At 38.5% G+C, this 21,907-nt stretch overlaps 1 long non-coding RNA gene across 1 annotated transcript in view; it reads left to right on the forward strand.

The window, feature by feature from the left end:
• The window catches only part of LOC115030071, a 38,537-nt gene extending 21,392 nt beyond the window's left edge, over window positions 1–17,145 (forward strand). The window contains exons 2-3 of the long non-coding RNA XR_003835669.1: window positions 13,304–13,354; window positions 17,078–17,145. This is a non-coding gene — a long non-coding RNA (uncharacterized LOC115030071). The remainder of the gene's footprint in view (window positions 1–13,303; window positions 13,355–17,077) is intronic.
• Window positions 17,146–21,907: the final 4,762 nt, after the last annotated feature.

The following is a 21,907-nucleotide window of genomic DNA, read 5'->3' on the forward strand; positions in this document are numbered from 1 at the left end:
GGCCATCATTGGGAAGAGAGGCTCCTTGGTCTTGCAAACTTTATATGCCCCAGTACAGGGGAATGCCAGGGCCAAGAAGTGGGAGTGGGTGGGTAGGGGAGCAGGGCAGGGGGAGTGTATAGGGAACTTTCAGGGTAACATTTGAAATGTAAATAAAGAAAATATCTAATAAAAAAAAAACAGAAAAAGAACAAATTTTCAAGAAATAGGAAATTACAGGTTATTAGACTTTACCTCTGACCTCCTGGCTGTTGAACAATTCTGGGTGTGGTAAAAATCACTGTCTTAAGTTGTGAAACTGTTACTAAGTCCACCAGGTTTCAATGTATAGTTTCAAACTCATGGTCAGGAAGATTGTTCTGGATAATTTTGTTGGGTTACAAAACAAAATGAAAAGCTATGAATGCATGTGAACAAGTCGAGGAGGGGTGGAGTAGTGTGGGCTGATATGGAGGTAAATGGTTAAAGTAGTCATTATGCAAAGTGTACATGTATAAAACTGCAAAATTGATAACATTTAAAATGTAAAAACTACTTTATAGTCTGTTTCATTTTCAGAAAAAAAAACATGCTTTAAACTTGCTACTTTCTCAGGTGCCACAAAATTGGTAAAAATGTGTTAATAAAAATCCTTACAAACATTATCAAAGCTATTAATGTATCTGTCATGGGATTTTAGACATGCTTTCTGAAAATGTACATGATACAGTTGATATATTGTTTTAAATAAGCAACTCTGCTTGCAAGCCTGTGGGGTATTTGTAACAAAAATACATATGATATACTTATTATTGTTAGGTAACTTAATACTTCTCACGTAACAACTCAGGCTTCCCAATGGAATTGATTTTGTGTTGCTTTAGAGACACAACATGCACCATTAATCTTTAGACATCTACTTTAATTGTGCTTTCCACTTTGCAGACTTCACACAGAACAAATGTACAAACCTTTCCCTTTCTACAAATTATATGGTTAGTAAATGAAGTTCAAGTTTGCATGCATGTTACCACCATGTCCAGAGTTCTTCAATCTGGAAGTACAATGGGTGGAATTCAAATATTTTCAATGCACAGGGTTTGTCTCCTTTAATGTCCTTGCTTAAGGATGCTCTGACCCAAAGGAGTTGTAACACCCACTTTTGTCTATTGTGGAACAGTGAACCATGCCGGGAAACTTGGTAAGGTAGACTGGGTCTAAGACCCAGCACTAGAGTACATACCTGAGACAGCAGGTGCCTCCCTGCTCCCTACTAGATTCCTGGCCAGGAACATGTGTCCATACTCCTCACATCAATCACAAAGCCCAGAACTGAGTTATCTATAATAATAAGCTTCCCTTCCCAGACATTCCTTCCTCCTAAAAGGTATTTAACCTTTGGTACACCCTGAGGAATTGGTATGCATCCATTTTCCACGATGAACACTCAATAAATGGTATGGATAAATGTGGACTGTCTTTTCCATTGAAACCTCCATGGGGAGCATGGAGAAGACCTTTGCCTGTAGAGCCACAGCCTAAGTCTCCTGTAGAAGGCCTCTTTGCACTTCCAGAAAGCCATTACCAAGCTAAAGACAATCATTGATGAGATAAGCCAGAGCTGCATTTCCCATCCTGTCCTTGTGGAAGGCCATGGACCCTTGATCCTTCATTCTAACTCTTCTGTGTGGCACTCTAGCAGTGACTAGATGTCTGGGAATCAAGGAACCCTAACTTTGGCCTCCCCCATCTTAGACTGCATCCTTCCACCCCTTGAGCAGTATCTCGGTGCTTCCCTAAAGTCGAGCACCCAACTACATCTGTGTGGTATGTTTCATCTCCCCAGTGGCATGTCCCACATGCTAACAGTGGAGCGGAATTCAGACCCACTGTCTATAATGTATTTTCAGTGAAAGAAAATGTCTTAGTTAGGGTTATATTGCGGTGAAGAGATACCAAGACCATGACAACCTGTATAGAACCAATATTTAATTGAGGCTAGCTTACTGTTCCTGACGTTTAATCCATTATCATCAAGGCAGGAAACATGGTGTTGTCTAGGTAGATATGGTGTTGGAGAAGAAATTAGGAGTTCTACCTCTTCATTCACAAGCAGCAGAAGGAGATTGTGTGCCACACTGGGTGTATCTCAAGCATATTTAAGACATCAAAACCCATCCCCACAGTGAAACACTTATTGCAACAAAGCCATACCTACTCCTATAAGACCACACCTCCTAACATTGCCACTCCCTATGGCCAAGCATTCAAACATATGAATCTATGGGACCCACACCTATTCAAAACACCACAGAAGAAATGTTAGATTCTGACTCGTGGAGTTTGTTTGTAGTTTTCTAATATCCAACAGTATCACTGAACCTAAATTATTAAGCACAAAACACAACTTACAGGTTAGAAAAATCGATCGTAAATCCTCTGGCAACCCATGTGTTTGATTTTAGTTTTTCATTGACAAGGCATTACAGTTTATTTCATCACCACAAATTAGATTATATGCCTGACTATAATTTTTTATTATTAAGAGTTACATTGGGGTCATTAGTCTCTATTTTTCTGTAGATAATTTGGCTTCTACTTTCGGGTCATGGTGAATATGTGTGTGAGAGAGAGAGAGAGAGAGAGAGAGAGAGAGAGAGAGAGAGAGAGAGAGAGAGAGAGAGAGATGTCTAGGACCCATAAATGGAAAAGCTGGCTTAATTCACTTGATATGATTATCTCATTTTATATCCATTTTCCTGCAAATGATATAGCTTCATTCTTTCTAATTGTCGAGTATCATATTGTATATTATAAATCTATATTTATTTTCTCTGTTCATTCTTCAGTAGTGGTGCATCTAGGTTAGTTAATTAACTAAAGTCTTGTTAATAAATCCACAATAAGCATTGATGTCCATGTATCTCTGAGAGATATTGACTTTGAATCTTTGGGTCAATGCCCAAAAGTAATCTTAGTAGATCATATGGTAGATCTACTTTTAGTCTTCTAAGGAAAGGCCACAGATATTACCATAGTGGATGAACTAGCTTACCTTCCAAAGGAACAAATATTTATCTTTGTTAGCATCCTCACTGATATTTCTGCTCTCTTCTTCTCTTAATACTATTCTTACCCGAGTGAGAGAGAACTTCAGGGGAGTTTTTATTTGCATTTCTCAGATGGTTTGTGATGTTGAGGTTTTTGTATGTTTGTTGGCCATCTATACATCATTTTTGGAAACTGCTCATTTCATTAAGGCAGTTTCCTTAATTAATTAATTTCATCAATTGAGTTGGTTAGTTTTTTCTTATTTATTTTTAATTTTTAATTTTGTTTTATGTTCTTGATATTATTCCTTTGCTAGATGTATAGCTATAACAATTTTCTCTCATTTTTTAGACAAGCTCGTCATTGATTGTATACTTTGCTCTGCAGAAGCTTTTTAATTCCATAAAGTCCAATTAAATACTGTACCAAGATATATATTGTAGTAACTGAAATACAGTAAGTACTTTATTATCATGAATCATGATTAAAGAAAGCACATCCACATCAGTGCTTTAGAAATTATAAAAGTAACAAAGGTTCAAGATATGAGCCATTTCATATAATGATCAGACATCCAAAGATAATTCTGAATTTTGAACCTAGCAGGCAAGTAAATATGTAAATTCCTGAATTCACTCATAGGAAGAAATAAAAAAAATCAGAAGATTACCATGTAAGAAAAATTAATAAAGAAAATTATGCTTGATCATTGAAGCATAGACCTAAAAAGATGACATATAAAAGGAAGGCACCCATCGAATGCCTAAACATTAATAAGAAATTCATAGAAGTTTAGTTTTCCTCTGAGCAGTCACATTCTGTAAATTTTTATTTGAATTTCTGGAGTTCAGCTTTTTGAGCTCTTTGTATACTTGGATATTAGTCTCCTATCAGATTTAGGATTGGTAAAAATTCTTTACCAATCTGTTGGTGGCCTTTTTCTCTTATTGACAGTGTCTTTTGCCTTACAGAAGCTTTGCAATTTCATGAGGTCCCATTTGTCAATTCTTGATATTAGAGCACAAGCCATTGCTGTTCTGTTTAAGAATTTTCCCCGTGCCCATATCTTCGAGGCTTTTCCCTACTTTCTCCTCTATTAATTTCAGTGTCTCTGGTTTTATGTGGAGGTCTTTGATCCACTTAGACTTGAACTTTGTACAAGGAGATAAGAATGGATCTATTCGCATTCTTCTACATGATAACCTCCAGTTGTGCCAGCACCATTTGTTGAAAATGCTGTCTTTTTTCCACTGGATGGTTTTAGCTCCCTTGTCAAAGATCAAGTGACCATAGGTGTGTGNCACTGGATGGTTTTAGCTCCCTTGTCAAAGATCAAGTGACCATAGGTGTGTGGATTCATTTCTGTGTCATCAATTCTATTCCATTGATCTACCTGTCTGTCATTGTACTAGTACCATGCAGTTTTTGTCACAATTGCTCTGTAGTACAGCTTAATGTCAGGCATGGTGATTCCAACAGAGGTTCTTTTATTGTTGAGAATAGTTTTTGCTATCCTGGGTTTTCTATTATTCCAGATGAATTGGCAAATTTCACTTTCTAACTCAGTGAAGAATTGAGTTGGAATATTGATGGGGATTGTTGAGAGTGGGGTGTTGAAGTCTTCCACTATTATTGTGTGTGTTGCAATGTGTACATTCAGGTTTAGTAAAGATTCTTTTAGGAATTGGATGCCCTTGAATTTGGAGCATAGATGTTCAGAATTGAAAGTTCATCTTGGTAGATTTTACCTTAGATGAGTACTAAGTGTCCTTTCTTATCTATTTTTTTTTTGATAACTCTGCATTGGAAGTCAATTTTATTCGATATTAGAATGTCTACTCCAGCTTGTTTCTTTGGATCATTTGCTTGGAAAATTGTTTTCCAGCCTTTCACTCTGAGGTAGTGTCTGTCCTTTTCCCTGAGGTGGGTTTCCTGTAAGGAACAAAATATTGTGTCCTGTTTGTGTAGCCAGTCTATTAGTCTATGTCTTTTTATTGGGGAATTGAGTCCATTGATGTTATTCAAAATTAAAAAAGTAATAGTTGCTTGCTGTTATTTTTGTTCTTAATGTTGGGATTCTGTTCTTGTGGCTGTCTTCTTTTAGGTTTGTTGAAGGATTACTTTCTTGCTTTATATAGGGTGTAGTTTCCGTCGTTGTGTTGGTGTTTTCCCTTTATTATCCTTTGAAGGGCTGGATTCATGGAAAGATATTGTGTGAAATTGGTTTTATCATGGAATACTTTGGTTTCTCCATCTATGGTAATTGAGAGTTTTGCTGGGTATAGTAGCCTGGGCTGGCTTTTGTGTTCTCTTATGGTCTGCATAGCATCTGTCTAGGATCTTCTGGCTTTCATAGTCTCTGGTGAGAAGTCTGGTGTAATTCTAATAGGCCTGCCTTTATATTTTACTTGACCTTTTCCCCTTACTGCCTTTAATATTCTATCTTTATTTAGTGCATTTGTTATTCTGATTATTATGTGTCAGGAGGAATTTCTTTTCTGGTCCAGTGTATTTGGAATTCTGTTGGCTTCTAGTATGTTCATGAGCATCTCTTTCTTTAGGTTAGGGAAGTTTTCTTCTATAATTTTGTTGAGAATATTGATGGCCCTTTAAGTTGAAAATCTTCATTCTCATCTACTCCTATTATCTGTAGGTTTGGTCTTCTCAGTATGTCCTGGATTTCATGGATGTTTTGAGTTAGGATCTTTTTGCATTTTGCATTTTCTTTGATTGTTATGTCCATGTTCTCTATGGAATCTTCTGCACCTGAGATTCTCTCTTCCATCTCTTGTATTCTGTTGCTGATGCTCACATCTATGGTGCCAGATTTCTTTCCTAGGATTTCTATCTCCAGCATTGTCTCACTTTAGATTTTCTTTATTGTTTCTATTTTCCTTTTTAGGTCTTCAATGGTTTTGTTCAATTCCATCACCTGTTTGGTTGTGTTTTCCTGTAATTCTTTAAGAACTTCTACCTCTTTAGCAGTGTTCTCCTGTATTTCTTTAAGTGAGTTATTAATGCCCTTCTTGATGTCCTCTACCAGCTTCAAGAGATATGATTTGAAATCCTAGTCTTGCTTTTCGGGTGTGTTGGGGTATCCAGGACTGACTGAGGTGGGAGTGCTGGGTTCTGATGATGGTGAGTGGTCTTTTTTTCTGTTAGTGAGATTCTTACATTTGCCTTTTGCCATCTGGTAATCTCTGGAGTTAGTTGTTATAGTTGTCTCTGTTTGGAGCTTTTTCCTCCTGTTATTCTGTTAGCCTCTGTCAGCAGACCTGGGAGTCTAGCTCTCTCCTGAGTCTCAGTGGTACTCTCTGCAATCAAGCTCTCCTCCTGCAGAAAAAGTGCACAGATATCTGGCATTCAGACCTGCCTCCTTGCTGAAGATGAAGGCCTGAAACTGGGACTGTCCCAGAAGATGTTTGCCTCTGCAGTCTGCATGCTCACCTGCACAGACTGGTCTCCGAGGGACCCCGGACACAAGATGGCCCGCTCACCTGCTCTGGAGGTCAGAGCCCTCCCCAGCAGACAACTTTCCTCTGGCGTGGAAAGTGCCTGGATGTCTGGAGCCTGAAACAGGGTCTGTCCTAGAAGTTGTGTAGCTTCTGCCTGTCCCAGAAGTTGTGTCTGCTTCTGTTGTCTGCACTCTCACCTGAGCAGACTAGTCTCTGAGGGACCTGGGACCCAAGATGGCTCCCTCACCTGTTCTGGCAGAGCCCTCCTGGGCGAACACCTCTCCTCCAGCAGGGAAGGTCCCCAGATGTCTGGAGTCCAAAACGGGGTCTGTCACAGAAGCTGTGTTGCTTCTGCCTTTCCCAGAAGTTGTGTTGCTTCTGCAGTCTGCTTGCTTACCCTTTGCAATCCATGAGCTGACCTGTGCAGACTGGTATCTGAGGGACTCAGGAACCAAGATGGCTCTCTCACCTGCTCCAAAAGAGCCCTCCAGGGCGGACACCTCTCCTCTGGCGAGGAAGGTGCCCAGATGTCTGGAGCCCAAATTGGGGTCTGTCCCAGAAGCTGCGTCGCTTCTGCCTGTCCCAGAAGCTGTGTTGCTTCTATAGTCCTCACTCTCACCTGCACAAACTAGTCTCTGAAGGACATGGGACCCAAGATACTCCCTCACCTGCCCCGGCAGAGCCCTCCTAGCTATAAACTTCTGTAGCTTTGCATCCACTTGTTTTTATTTTACTTTATAAGCAACTATGCACAAAATCACTGGGTTGTACTTGTGAATGTATTTAACTTTATATGACTATATCACACTGTTTTCCAAAAGCTAGTTGTGTTCTTTTGTATTGCTTCTAGTAAAATATTTTGGCAATGAGCTAAAAAGTTATCTCTTATAAGAGACTGGAGCATAGGCTAAATCTCACCGCCAACATTAATAATATACCTTGAGGTCACTGCTATGTTAACATATACTCATCCTGTATAACATGCTTGAGCAAAAAAAAAAAATGTAACCATCAACCTGACTTACCTTGAATTTCTCATGAAATTAACTTTTACTACCTAAATTAAGGCTCAACAGTAATTGTAAATTATGCCCCTGACCCAGAAAAATATGTGTATTGTTTACTGAAAGCAACAGGTACAAAGGTTGAAAACAATCTTATAATATGAATACCCACCATAAATGTAGAATGCAACATTTTTATCTTGGTTAATAAATAGTAATTTTTGTAATACAATTTGTTTTCTGGGTCAGTTGGAGTCAGTTGGGTTGGAGCTAGTGACAGACTCCCTTGTGAAACTCTGTTAAGGAAGTATACCATTCCTTCCTCCCATGTGGTGCTTTCTGTGCTTTTCAATAGACAGAGAAATAATCCTTTGTTAGGTACATACAGAGACATAGATACATTCTTTCATGCAGAGGCATACACACACACACACACAAAAGCACATTAACAAGACAGCCTTCAGGCTGGCAAAGTTCTGACTCATACAACAGAGAGGCAGAAGATGGAAGACATAGGAAGCATTGGTATAACATACAAATCTGGACTTGGTGTTAGCTAAATGACGCCAAGGGGGAATGTTATTTCTTTTCCTTAGTATGAAATAATGTATTACCAGTAACTCAGAATTAAACACTCATGTGTTTAATCTATGCATCTGTGAGAATTCTAGTTTCCCTAAATGTATACACTTCTAGTTGCTCTATAGTGTCACTTTTTTATTAGGTATTTTCTTCATTTACATTTCCAATGCTATCCCAAAAGTCCCCCATACCCTCCCACCAAACTCCCCCACCCACCCACTCCCACTTCTTGGCCCTGGATTTCCCATGTACTGGGGCATATAAAGTTTGCAAGACCAATGGCCCTCTCTTTCCAATGATGGCCAACTAGGCCAACTACGGATACGTATAGAGCTAGAGACAAGAGCTCTGGGGGGTACTAGTTAGTTCATATTGTTGTTCCACCTATAGGATTGCAGAACCCTTTAGCTACTTGGGTACTTTCACTACCTCCTCCATTGGGGAATCTGTGTTCCATCCAATAGCTGACAGTGAGCATCCACATCTGTGTTTGCTAGACTCCAGCATAGCCTCACAAGAGACAGCTATATCTGGGTCCTTTCAGCAAAATCTTGTTAGTATATGCAATGCTGTCAGCGTTTGGAGGCTGATTATGGGATGGATCCCTGGATATGGCAGTCTCTAGATGGTCCATCCATTCATCTCAGCTCCAAACTTTGTCTCTGTAACTCCTTCCATGGGTGTTTTGTTCCCAATTCTAAGAAGGGGCAAAGTGTCCACACTTTGGTCTTCGTTNTTCTTGAGTTTCATGTGTTTTGCAAATTGTATCTTGGGTACTCTGAGCTTCAGGGCTCTGCTTGTGGACGTTGTACATCGTGGTGCGCACTAGGCTCCGCACCACGATGTACAACGTCCACAAGCAGTTGGTGGAATAGGTGGTGAAGAACTGGAATTAGATCTTCTTTGAAGGTTGATAGAACTCTGCACTAAACCCATCTGGTCCCTGCTGTGGACGTTGTACATCGTGGTGCGGAGCCTAGTGCGCACCACGATGTACAACGTCCACAAGCAGTCAAATGCTTTCTCCACATCTAATGAGATGATCATGTGGTTTTTGTCTTTGAGTTTGTTTATATACTGGATTACGTTGATGGATTTCCGTATATTGAACCATCCCTGCATCCCTGGGATGAAACCTACTTGGTCAGGATGGATGATTGTTTTGATGTGTTCTTGGATTTGGTTAGCGAGAACTTTATTGAGGATTTTTGCATCGATATTCATAAGGGAAATTGGTCTGGAGTTCTCTATCTTTGTTGGGTCTTTCTGTGGTTTAAGTATCAGAGTAATTGTGGCTTCATAGAATGGATTGGGTAGAGTACCTTCTGCTTCTATTTTGTGGAATAGGTGGTGAAGAACTGGAATTAGATCTTCTTTGAAGGTTGATAGAACTCTGCACTAAACCCTGGTCTTGGGCTTTTTTTGGTTGGGAGACTATTGATGACTGCTTCTATTTCTTTAGGGGATATAGGACTGTTTAGAACATTTACCTGATCCTGATTTAACTTTGGTACCTGGTACATGTCTAGAAATTTGTCCATTTCGTCCAGGTTTTCCAGTTTTGTTGAGTATAGCCTTTCGTAGAAGGATCTGATGGTATTTTGGATTTCTTCAGGATCTTTTGTTATGTCTCCCTTTTCATTTCTGATTTTGTTAATTAGGATGCTGTCCCTGTGCCCTCTAGTGAGTCTGGATAAGGGTTTATCTATCTTGTTGATTTTCTCAAAGAACCAGCTCCTCGTTTGGTTGATTCTTTGAATTACTCTCACTTTTTGTTTGATTTTGTTCAAGTCATTATAAGATGGTTTTAATGTTATAGCATGGTAGCTGTGTTTTGCATTTCTACAGTGATTAGTGATATTTGTTAACTTTATGTTTCTTTGTTGTTGATTATTACAGAGTTTTATTGAGGAACACTCACACTCAACTTATCATGTGACCTAGCTATATCAATATTGGGTATACACCTGAAGAATTGTATATCTCCCACAGAGATACTTAGATATCAGTATTGGGTATACACCTGAAGCACTGTATAGTCTACCACAGAGATAGTTACTCACCACATCCATTGCTGCTCTATTCAGAACAGTGAAGATTATCTATATACTTATCAATTGAAGAATAGATAAAATCCAATGCATTTGCACAATGGAATTCTATTCAGAAGAGAGAAATAAAAGTCACAGGTAAATGAATGGAGATAGAAAATATCATCCTAAGTGAAGTAACACAGATCCAGGAAGACAAACTCTAAGAGTTTTTTTCCTTTGTGTGGATGCTAACATTGAATCATTACATATGTGTGTTTCATTTAGAATCCATATAGAGGTCATAAAATTAGTAAGGGGTCATGAGGATAGAGGATTTTTCAAAGGAACAAAAATAGAATACAGTCATATAAAGAAGGAAACATAAGTAGAAAGGATTAAATGTAGTAGAGGGTAGCAGCCAGGCTACTATTGGAAATATGAGGCGGGATAAGGAACACTAGCAACCTTTCAAAGAAGTCACATGAAAATCTTCTATGAACATGTTTCCTAAATTAGTCATATACATACACACACATAAAAAAGAGTTCAAATAAAATGAAATTATTCTATAATATGATGACAATGTCCCTAATAGTCACCAGAGGCTAAAAAATTAAAATCAAACTCTTTTTGGAGTGTTGGCCAGTGATACCATAGACCCGCAAACATTTTTTCTCTTTTATTTTATTTTATTTTATTTTATTTTATTTTATTACATCTTTTCCTCAATTACATTTCCAATGCTATCCCAAGGACCCGCGCAAACATTTACAGGCTCCTGAGAGGCTCTGACAGTGCCTGAGTAATACAGAAGTGGAAGCTCACAGCTGTCCATTGAACAGAGTACAGGATCCCCAATGAAGAAGCTAGAGAAAGTACCCAAGGAACTGAAGGGGTTTGCAGCCCCATAGGAGGAACAACAATATGAACTAACCAGTATCTTCAGAGTTCCCTGGAACTAAACCACCAATCAAAGAAAACACATGGTGGGAGTCATGGCTCTAGCTGCATATGTAGCAGAGGATGGCCTAGTCAGTCATCAATGGGAGGAGAGGCCCTTGTTCCTGTGAAGGTTCTATGCCCCAGTGTGAGGGAATGCCAGTACCAGCAGGTGGGAGTGGGTGGGTTGGTGAGCAGGAGGATGGGGGAAGGGATAGGAGGTTTTCAGAGAGGAAACTAGGAAAGGGGATAACATCTGAAATGTAAATAACATGGGTAACAATATAGAGTGGATTCTTGATTACCTAGAGAATCAGAGACATGATGAGGAAAATCACTACAAAGGCACTTGAAATTATAATTATGTACCCTGTTTCTGCAAAAGTCTTTGTCTTTTTCCCACATCAACAATAAAGTTCAACTTTTTTGGCATTGTATTTACATTTTGTACAAATTTTATTCATAAAATATTCATTAAATAAATTAATGAAATACTTGGATAGTTCCAGACACAATAATTATTTTGTATAGATATGAGTTTCTTGTTATCTCTGATATGAAAAATACCAAAAATAAAAGCAACTTAAAGGAGGAATGTTTATTTTGGTTTATAGTTCTAGGTAGTCTATCCTGGTACAGAAGATATAAAGGCAAAATCTGGAGATAGCTGGTTGTGTCGGCAGTCAGAAAGAAGAGAGCAATGAATATTTGTGCTCAGCTTATGTTTTCATTTTTATTCTGCCTTGAATCTCCCAGATCATAGAAGAGTACTGCCCACATTTAGAGTAATCTTGATCATCTAGATAACCCCTCAAACGCTTTCTGGTATAGTCATTCCACATCCCATCAAACTGAAAATCTACTCTTACTATTATAGAAAATCTTTCTAAACATTGCAGTCAATGTTATCACTTTTATTTGGTAAATCAATGCTGCATTCCCATGAACTCCTGGGCATCTCATATTGCAAAATATATTGGTCCAACATCAAAAGTTCCCACTAATTTTAATAATCTCAACATTTTAAAATTCTAGCATCCAAGTTTCATCTGCGGCACAGGCACTCTTTTAATTAAGAGCTCCCAAAATTCAAAACCAAGTTATTTACTCCCAATATAAAATGCCATTAGATAAATATTTTTATTCCATAAAGAAAGTATGGGATTATGAGCCAAAAACAAGACTAAAAATCCATCAATGCAAATGTCAAATCTTTTAGCCATATTTAAAATCTAGGGCTTATGATGGAATCTATGTTCCAAAGCACTTAGATAGCTACATCTTGCAGTTCTGACACCTGTAACACACAAAGCTTCTCCTTTGGGACAGAAACTTTCCACAGCATATCCCTTGGTCCTGAAATCTCTAACATTCTAAAGCATTCATTATAATTTAAGCTTTACCCTCATAACTTTAAGTACTTGTCTCTTACAACTTCATTATGGAGACTCCAACACTGCCACACCTTGCCTCAGTTACACTCTGAAACTATAGTCCAAGACTCAATGACCCCCTTTATTTTGCATCACCCATTACTACAATGCCAATGGATAACACTACAAAGTTCTGATGCTAGTTCAGGATAGAACCTTACCATTTTGGGCAACAATTTTTTTATCCTTTGAATACCCCAAAGAGTCATTTTTCCTGGGTGGTTGTTTTGAGCAGAATCACTTCAGGTGACATTATTAATATATGCTCTTTGATTTTAAGTGAATTTGCACATTTGCAAGATGGACTACTCAGTGTTTGAGGTCTTGCCCTCAGGATACTTTCCTGCTCTTTCAATGCTGAATAATCATTGTATTCATGAATAAAATGATCAAAGTGTAAATTAAAATATTGGAAGAAACATTTAGTCAGTTAATAAATTAAATTATGCCCACATGTGCTGCTTGAATTATAAAGACAATAGAAAATTAAATATATAATATATTTGGTATGTCCCACAAGATGTTATGGGGCAAGATAATGAGTTTAGGCAGAAAATGCCTTATCATTGAGGCATGATTTCAGTTTTACAAACACATAGAGAAAATGTGGTAGAAATTCAGCAGGTATAAGAATGAAATTGTGAAAGCATCTTGAGAACTGAGGAAAAAATACATATCTAGTGCCTTGTTGTTGTAGCTCAGAGGTTGCATGTAGGAGCATGCTGACTGTACAGTAGAGGCAGTGGTTGTTAGAGAGTAGAAGAAAGTATATGAAAACCTTGAAAATATTAATGAACATTTTAAATAGTCTCTATTTTTGTTTATAGGTTTGTAAGCACATGTGAGGTACATGTTTATATCGGGGTCCACACGTGTATGTAAGTATGCATTTTGTTTCTCAGAAGCTGTCCATCTTGCTTTTGAAGGCAGGGTCTCTCAGTGACCTAAATCTCACTGATTAGGCTAGGCTGCCTGGTTAGTAAGCCTTAACACTGAAATTATAAGCACATGCCACCATGCTCAACTCTTTAATATTTTATTTCAGAATCATGAAATTGAAATCTGATTCTCATAATCGCAAGGCAAGCACCTTACCAACTGAGCCATATTCCCAGCTCAACAATCCAAATTTTCATCTGAAAAGGGCAATGGCATTTACATGAGAAGTTTAAAGATCATTTATGACTTATGCTAACTTGAACTGATTAGTGTATTAACATAAACATCAGCTACCAATATGACTAATATTGTACATTTACAAAGACAAAGTTAGCACAAATATGTGTTAAAATAAAACCATTAGAATTAGGAGTTAAAGACACAGAAGCTCTGTTTTGGTGTCTATAAATTATATGGATATATACTGTCGTAAAATGCTATTGTGGAGCAAAATCATTGAAAGTATCTAGGACAGAAGGTGTGGTATTAGAACTCCTTCCTAGAACACATGAAGTTCTATATTCTATCCCAAGTCCCATAAAAATTACCAAGGACATAATTGTCACAGTAGTTGACTGATCTTGCTGTCTCTACCCTCCTTTTCTGGCACATTTTAAATTATTTTTATTTGCTAATAATAAGTTATACTTTTAATATTTATTGGGTAGTTTCATTAAGGATATACAAAGTTGTACCTTTAGTTCACAGTGTCTATCACTGGTACTAAGACTTGTATTATTTTTCATATAAAGCCTGCATTTACTAAGCTGGTGGTTTAACAAAGATCCTTTATTCCAGTGATTTTTTGAAAGTAGTATTAATGTAGTGTCAAAGGTGTAAGAGATTTTAAACTCCATTTAATGTTATTGTTAAAGTTTTAGTTTTCATCAATTTAATTCTCTTGTCAGTTGTCACACCCAATTAAAGTAGCTAATCATATGCTGAAGAATAATATTAAATCCTCGTTAAAATAATATGGGGTTTATTGGGAAAGCTGTTAGTGGGGCCAAATTCCCACCATTCTGTATGCATTGGTCATTAATTTTTATATCTCTTTTGAATGAAGAACATCATTCTCTGAAAATCAAACTTTGTATGTGGTGTAAGCATTTTACAGTTGTTTTGAGAGTGCAAGAGACACTACTTTAGCAATAGATTTCTTTTTAGTTTTCCTTTCGGATATTGTTGTTTTTAAGTTGTTGGCATGCACTATACTAATTTGCATCAGGCATTGGGATATAATAAAATAGCACAATATTTAGGAGAAAAGGTTATGGAAATTTAAATGATAGTCTAGAGAATGCACATTTGCCTTGCACAGCTCATTTCCTTTCTAATTTTTTAAAACCTAAGCCATATCATGGCACTCCAAAATTTTATCCAGTAGCTTGTCACTTTTCTCAAAGTAAGAGTTCTTAGAATTGCCTGTAAGATTCTTCATTCATCATTTATCTTTTCATGTCTTCACTTGACTACACAATCTTTTTTATTATTTAATATTTTTAATTGGGTATTTTATTTATTTATATTTCCCAATACCCCACCCCCCAGAAAACCCGTATTCCATCCCCACTCCTCCTGCTTCTATGGGTCCCTCTATAAGTACAGCTTGGTTGGTGGTTTAGACCCTGAGTGCTCTGGTTGGTTGATATTGTTCTTCCTATGGGGTTGCAAACCCCTTCAGCTCCTTCATTCCTTTCTTTCCACCATCAGTTTCTCTTACTCCTTTTACACCAATCTCAGGAGACTTTTAAATGACTAAGTGTGGATTTGCTTTTGAGTCTATGCACATATTCTAAGTACCAAGAATGTTTTACTCCCAGCTGTTCATATGAGTATACACATTGCTTCATTCCCTTCTATCCTTTACTCAAATATCACCTCATTGATATTTGCCATAATTTCATATCTAAACAGTTCACAAACTTCAACACCTCATATTACTCTTGATTGCTTTATTTTTGTTCTGAACATTTCAGTCTGACAGGCTATTATTTTTCCTGTGTATATTTCTATTATCTCCCTCCCATAAATAGAATATAAACTCCATCAGGGCAACCATCTGTCTTTTGAATGGTACCTCAGCAAGTAAATGATGAATGAGTGAAGTAAATTTAATAGGCTATATTTTTATAACATGCAAATAAGCCTACGTTTATACAACTCTACTTTGTCTTCCTTCTTCATCCTTTCATTTATGAGTGTAGCTAGAGAACAACAACAAAATAATCTTCAGAGCAGAGACTGAAGGAATGACCATCTAGAGACTGTGCTATCTGGGGATCCATCCAATAAACAACCACCAAACCCAGACACTATTTCAGATGCCAACAAGATTTTGCTGACAGGAGCCTGATATAGCTGTCTCCTGTGAGGCTCTGCCAGTGCCTGGCAAATATAGAAGTGGATGCTCACAGCCATCCATTGGACAGAGCACAGAGTCACCAATGAAGGAGCTAGAGAAAGTACCCAAGGAGCTAAAGGGGTCTGCATCCCTATATGAGGAACAACAATATGAACCAACCAGTACCCCCAGAGCTCCCTGGAACTAAACAACCAATCAAAGAAAACACATGGTGGAACTTGTGGTTCTAGCTGCATATATAGCAGAGGATGGCCTAGTCGGCCATCAATGGGAGGAGAGGCCCTTGGTCTTGTGAAGATTCTATGCCCTAGTATAGGGGAATGCCAGGGCCAGGAAGCAGGAGTGGGTGGGTTGGGGAGCAGGGGGAGTGGAGAGGTGATAGGGGGGTTTCAGAGAGGAAACTAGGAGAGGGGACAACATTCGAATTGTAAATAAAGAAAATATCTAATAAAAAATTCATAGTCTATGTTTTTCTAAGATTCTACATTTTCCAGAGATTCCCAGAAATAATGTGAATAGAATGACAACTATATCAGTTATGTCAGAGTGCCCTGTTCATGGATGTTCTGGCTTTGGTATATCTGTTAAATATGTTTTTAAGGTATTATAACTTTGTTGAGGCTATAAGTGTCCAATATGCTGCTTATTCACAACAGCTAGGGTGCCAATCTGACCACTTTGGCCATATATTTCCAATGCCTTTCTTGATGCCAGAAATTTATTGAGTATTCAAGAAAAATATTTAGTCAATTAAAGAAAGCTAAGGTCAATCGTTCTGTTGTTTGTTAAAACAAAATTCCAAACATTCAATGTTACCAAATGAAGACCCAGGCAGCAGATGCTAGGGTGAAAGCTTGCTAGCTCAGAGAAGTAAAGAAAGCATTCACCTGACCTTCTTCAACTGATATCTCAGAAGGAAAAAGCCACTTCTCCTTTTCCATAATTTCTTTAAAATTCTCCAAACTGAATGTCTCCTTTCTACTTCTTAGGCATCTCTCTATCCTGCTGACTTCCCCTCACTCTCTGTACTTTTTTCTTCTTGACCTATGGTTGACTTTATTTAATATTGTTTACAATAAACCGAAAGCTCTTGATTAAAAGCCTGTGCTAGGGTTGAGCCACAACACAACTACACACAGGTTTTCCTGGTATACATTCTTAAAGTTCACATGATGATCATCTAGCCTGCAGCTTCATTCTTTGTATTTTCAAAGCTTGATCAATTTCCTAGATAGATGTCTTATTCATCTAAAATAAACAAAACAGGAGTATCCACTAACTTTTTGGATCTCTGCAGATTTAATTTGTACAAGGAGTAAAACTTCCAGAAAAAAGAAAAGCAGTCATCCTTCTTTGGAAGCCTACCAGGATGCCAAAGGTAAGAACGTAAAATAATTCATAATTTAGGTGTTATCAAATTGTTAAATGCCAGGTGTGAAAATCTCAGACTACAGAATATTATAAGTACATAGTATGAAAGGTAGTTAGGTATACAAAGATATATAACTTATACTTTTTAGCTAATAATATTTTAATGGGTCTTATTTCTGTTAGATCTGGCCTATTTCCTTTCGAACGCAGGTGATTACCCAAGCATCTCTGGTCAGTACTAATTATCTGTTTGCCTTAGGCAAGAGAAGTTCCGACTGTCAGTCTGAAATCACCCTTGGGCAAGTAATTTAGTGCTATCTTTACCCCAAATTTTCTATCCATACCTCTCTCCCATCACAGTGCTTTAGTTTTTTAAGATTGTTGCTTAGCACTGTTTGTTCTTATCCATCCATTTGAATGCAATTTCAACATTTTAAACATATTAGGTCCCAAGGATCTAGATCACTGTCATCTAATCTAGGTAATCAATATTCCAAGATTATGAAAATCAAATTTCAGTATCCTTATTTAAAGAAAAATCTCACCTGATGCCCAACTCTTTTGAGATTATATGATGTTATAAATACTTTGTTATTAGGTATTTGAAATAGTTTAAGTACTTTTCATTTCTTTTCTTTTCATTTTTTTAATTTATTTTTTAATTACGTATTTTCTTCATTTACATTTCAAATGCTATCCCAAAAGTCCCCCAGACCCTCCCCCCATCTCCTACCCATCCACTCCCACTTCTTGGCCCTGGTGTTCCCCCGTACTGAGGCATATAAAGCTTGTTAAGACTAAGGGGACTCTCTTCCCAATGATGGCCAACTAGGCCATCTTCTGCTACATATGCAGTTAGAGACAAGAGCTCCGGGGGTACTGGTTAGTTCATATTGTTGTTCCACCTATAGGGTTGCTGATCCCTTTAGCTCCTTGGGTACTTTCTCTAGCTCCTCCATTGGGGGCCCTGTGNTCCATCCAATAGCTGACTGTGAGCATCCACTTCTNTGTTTGCCAGGCCCCGGCATAGCCTCACAAGAGACAGCTATATCAGGGTCCTTTCAGCAAAATCTTGCTGGCATATGCAATGGTGTCAGCGTTTGGAGGCTGATTATGGGATGGATCCCCGGGTATGGTAGTCTCTAGATGGTCCATCCTTTCGTCTCAGCTTCAAACTTTGTCTCTGTAACTCCTTCCATTGGGTGTTTTGTTCCTAATTCTAAGAAGGGGCAAAGTGTCCACTCTTTGGTTTTCATTCTTCTTGAGTTTCATGTGTTTTGCAAATTGTTAAGTACTTTTCAAAATGAGTATAATAGAACAACATAATGTATTGAAAAATTTTTGAAATTTGAGGCACTACACATTTGACTCAAGTCCCTCAAATTTTCTTTCATTTTTTATTAGATATATTCTTTATTTACATTTCATATGTTATCCCCTTTCCTAGTTCCCCTCCTAAAATCCCCCTCCCCCTTCCCCCCTTCCCCTGCTCCCCAGCCTACCCATTCCCATTCCTGGTCCTAGCGTTGCCCTATACTGGGACATAGAGCCTTCACAGGACCAAGGACGTCTCCTCCAATTGATGACCAACTAGGCCATCCTCTGCTACAAATATCGCTAGAGCCACAAATTCCACTACGTATTTTCTTTGATTGGTGGTATAGTTACAAGGAGCTCTGAGGGTACTGGTTAGTTCATATTGATGTTCCTTCTATGGGGCTTCTGTCCCCTTCTGCTCCCTGGGTATTTCTCTGGCTCCTTCTAAATAAGATAATTGAGTTATTAAGAGGAATATAAAGGGTTCACAACTGTACCCTGGAACTGAACCTGTGCTCGAGCATGCCCCCCCCTTTGTCCACACCCAGAGATAGCTTGATACCCAGGAGTTATGAGACCAACAGGCTCACAGGTGAGTCCTCCCCACCCCAATACCTGGCCTAACTGGGACTCCCCACACTAAGGCCCAGAGGACACATAACCTCTCACCCTGCCAGAGACACATCTTTCTTCTAGTCCAAAACTCTACCCAGGAGCAGATTGTTTCCTCCAGCACCCCCATACCACCCTCACCCAGAGTCAGCTAGAATCTCTGGAGGTCTGCCACAACCAGGCTCTCAGATCAGGCTCTCCAGACCCCTCCCACACCTAAAGACATCCTGACCCAAGGAAGCCCAACATAACCAGGCTCATAGGAGGGACAGGATACAGTCAGAGAAAGCAATGTCAGTTAACACCAGAAATAACCAGATGAGCAAGAACATAAGCAACAGAAACCAATACCACTTGGCAATTTGAGAACCCAGTTCTCTTACCACAGCAAGCCATTCAAGCATATAGAGGAATGCAATTTGATCCAATTTTATCTCCTTGTACAAAGTCAAGTCCAAGTGGATCAAGGACCGCAACATAAAGCCAGATATCCTGAATCTAATAGAAGAGAAAATGGGTAAAAGCCTCAAACACATCAGCACAAGGAAAATTTCATGAACAGAACCCCAATGGCTTAGGCTCTAAGATCAAAAATTGGCAAATGAGATCTCATAAAATTTAAAAACTTCTTTAAGACAAAGGACACTCTCAATAGGAAGTGGATGCTTCAATCTTACTTAGAAGGGCAAACAAAATAATCATGGGAAGTAGAGAGATGGAAGGGCCTGGGAAAGAGGAGTAGGTGGGGGGGGGGACGAGGGACAGGATCAGGTATGGGAAGAAACAAGAGAGAAGTCCAGAGGGTCAGGAGAATGAATAGAAATATGTAGCAGGGGAGGATTGGGAACGGGGAACCACTAGAAAGTCCCAGATGTCAGAAAAGCAAGAGCCTTCCAGGATGACATTAGCTGAAATACCCAACAGAAGGGAGATAGAACCTGAAGAGACTACCTCCAGTAGACAGGCATGGCTCTCACTTGAGGGATGGGTCCATCCACCTATCTCTAAATGTTTAAGCCCAAAATTGTTCTTGTCTAAAGGAAACACAGGGACAAAAAAAAATGGAGCAGACTGAAGGAAAGCCCCCCCCCCAAAGGCTGCACACCTTGGCATCCCATCTGCAGATACCAAACCCAAACAGTATTAACAGTATTGCTGATGCCAAGAAGTGCTCCCAGATGTGAGCCTAGAATGGCTGTCCTCTTAGAGTCTCTGCCAGCATAGAGTCTGACAGAAGCAGACATAGCCAATCATTGAATTGAGCCTGGGAACCCCAGTGGAAGAGTTAGGGGAAGGACTGAAAGAGCAGAAAGGGATTGCAACCCCATAGGAAAAACAAAACAAATATATATATATATATATATATATATATCAACTAACTGGAACCCCCAGAGCTCCCAGGGACTAAACCACCAACCAAAGAATACACATGGAGGGACCCATGGCTCCAGCTTCATATGTAGCAGATGTAGGCATATGTAGCCTTGTCTGGAATCAGTGGGAGGGGTGGCCCTTGGACCTATGCAGGCTTGATGCCCCAGTGTAGGGAGATGCTAGAGCAATGAGACAGGGGTGGGTAAGTGGGTAGAGGAGCACACTCATCAAGGCAATGTTGAGGATGCATTTAATGGGGGGGTTGTACATGGGAAACCCGGAAGAGGGATAATATTTGAATTGTAAATAAATAAAATAACCAAATAATAAAAAAGAATAGGGATAAGAAAATGGAGCATGCAGGTAATCCAACATGAAAGAATTTAATGTATTTACCCCCCCAAAATTACAAGTATTTTAAAAGTTCTGAGATTTGTAAACAACACTGGATATATGCCAGAAGAGTATATAGTAGTATTCAAGGTTAAAAATCTGTATTTCTGTACTAAGAAAATCATCACTCAAATGGGATGGAAGAATTTAAACAAAGATTCATCAATTTATTCATCTGCATAGTTTTTCCTGGCAAGTTACTTGAAGCCATACAAAACAAACAAACAAACAAAAAACCAAAGAAACAAAAAAGCATAGGTATACCAAAAGGGAAGAACACATGGAATCTAGGAAACTGCATATCTCACCAAAGTGGAACAGGCCCTGCAAAATCATTAATACTGCTTGCTTCTAAACCTTCAACTGTGGGAATATATTTTCTAGACAGTAGACTAGAAATGAGAGAAACTAATCCTGTAGAACATATAACTGAGTAGTTACCACGTTAGGGACAAAAGATGACTAACAGAATCATACTAACATACTAGAAAAATCATTTTTAAAAATCTTATATTTAGATATAATTGTTGACACTGAGACATGATATGTATAAATTTTCAATTGAGACCTATATAATTAAATGACAAAACAACTCAATGTTTTCAAAAGTTTTATGATTTTATGTTTTTAGCTACATTTATAGCCATGCTGGACTTCACATAGTCCAGCCTGTATGGTCGAAAGCCTATCATAAAAGTGTTTAGAAAATCATGATCTAACTGTAGAAGTAACTAAAATGAACCATGATTCTCAGGAGTTTAATATTTTAAGAACCTAGTACTTGTTTACTTTTTTATGTTATTTCTTTTTTAATTTAATTTAATTTTTTTACTTATTCACTTTACATTCAACTCACTGCCCCCTTCTAGTCACCCCTCCTATAATCCTTTCCCCTGCCCTTCCCTTCTGAGAGGATAGGGCCTCTCTGGGTATTCCCACACCCTGGCATTTTTGAGCCTCTGTGAGGCTAGGTGTGTCCTCTCCCACTGAGGCCAGACAAGGCAGCCCAGTAAGTAGAACTTATCTCACATATAGGCAACAGCTTTTGGGATAGCCCCAA

This window comes from Mus caroli, chromosome X (assembly GCF_900094665.2).
Source record: "Mus caroli chromosome X, CAROLI_EIJ_v1.1, whole genome shotgun sequence".
Taxonomy (NCBI): domain Eukaryota; kingdom Metazoa; phylum Chordata; class Mammalia; order Rodentia; family Muridae; genus Mus; species Mus caroli.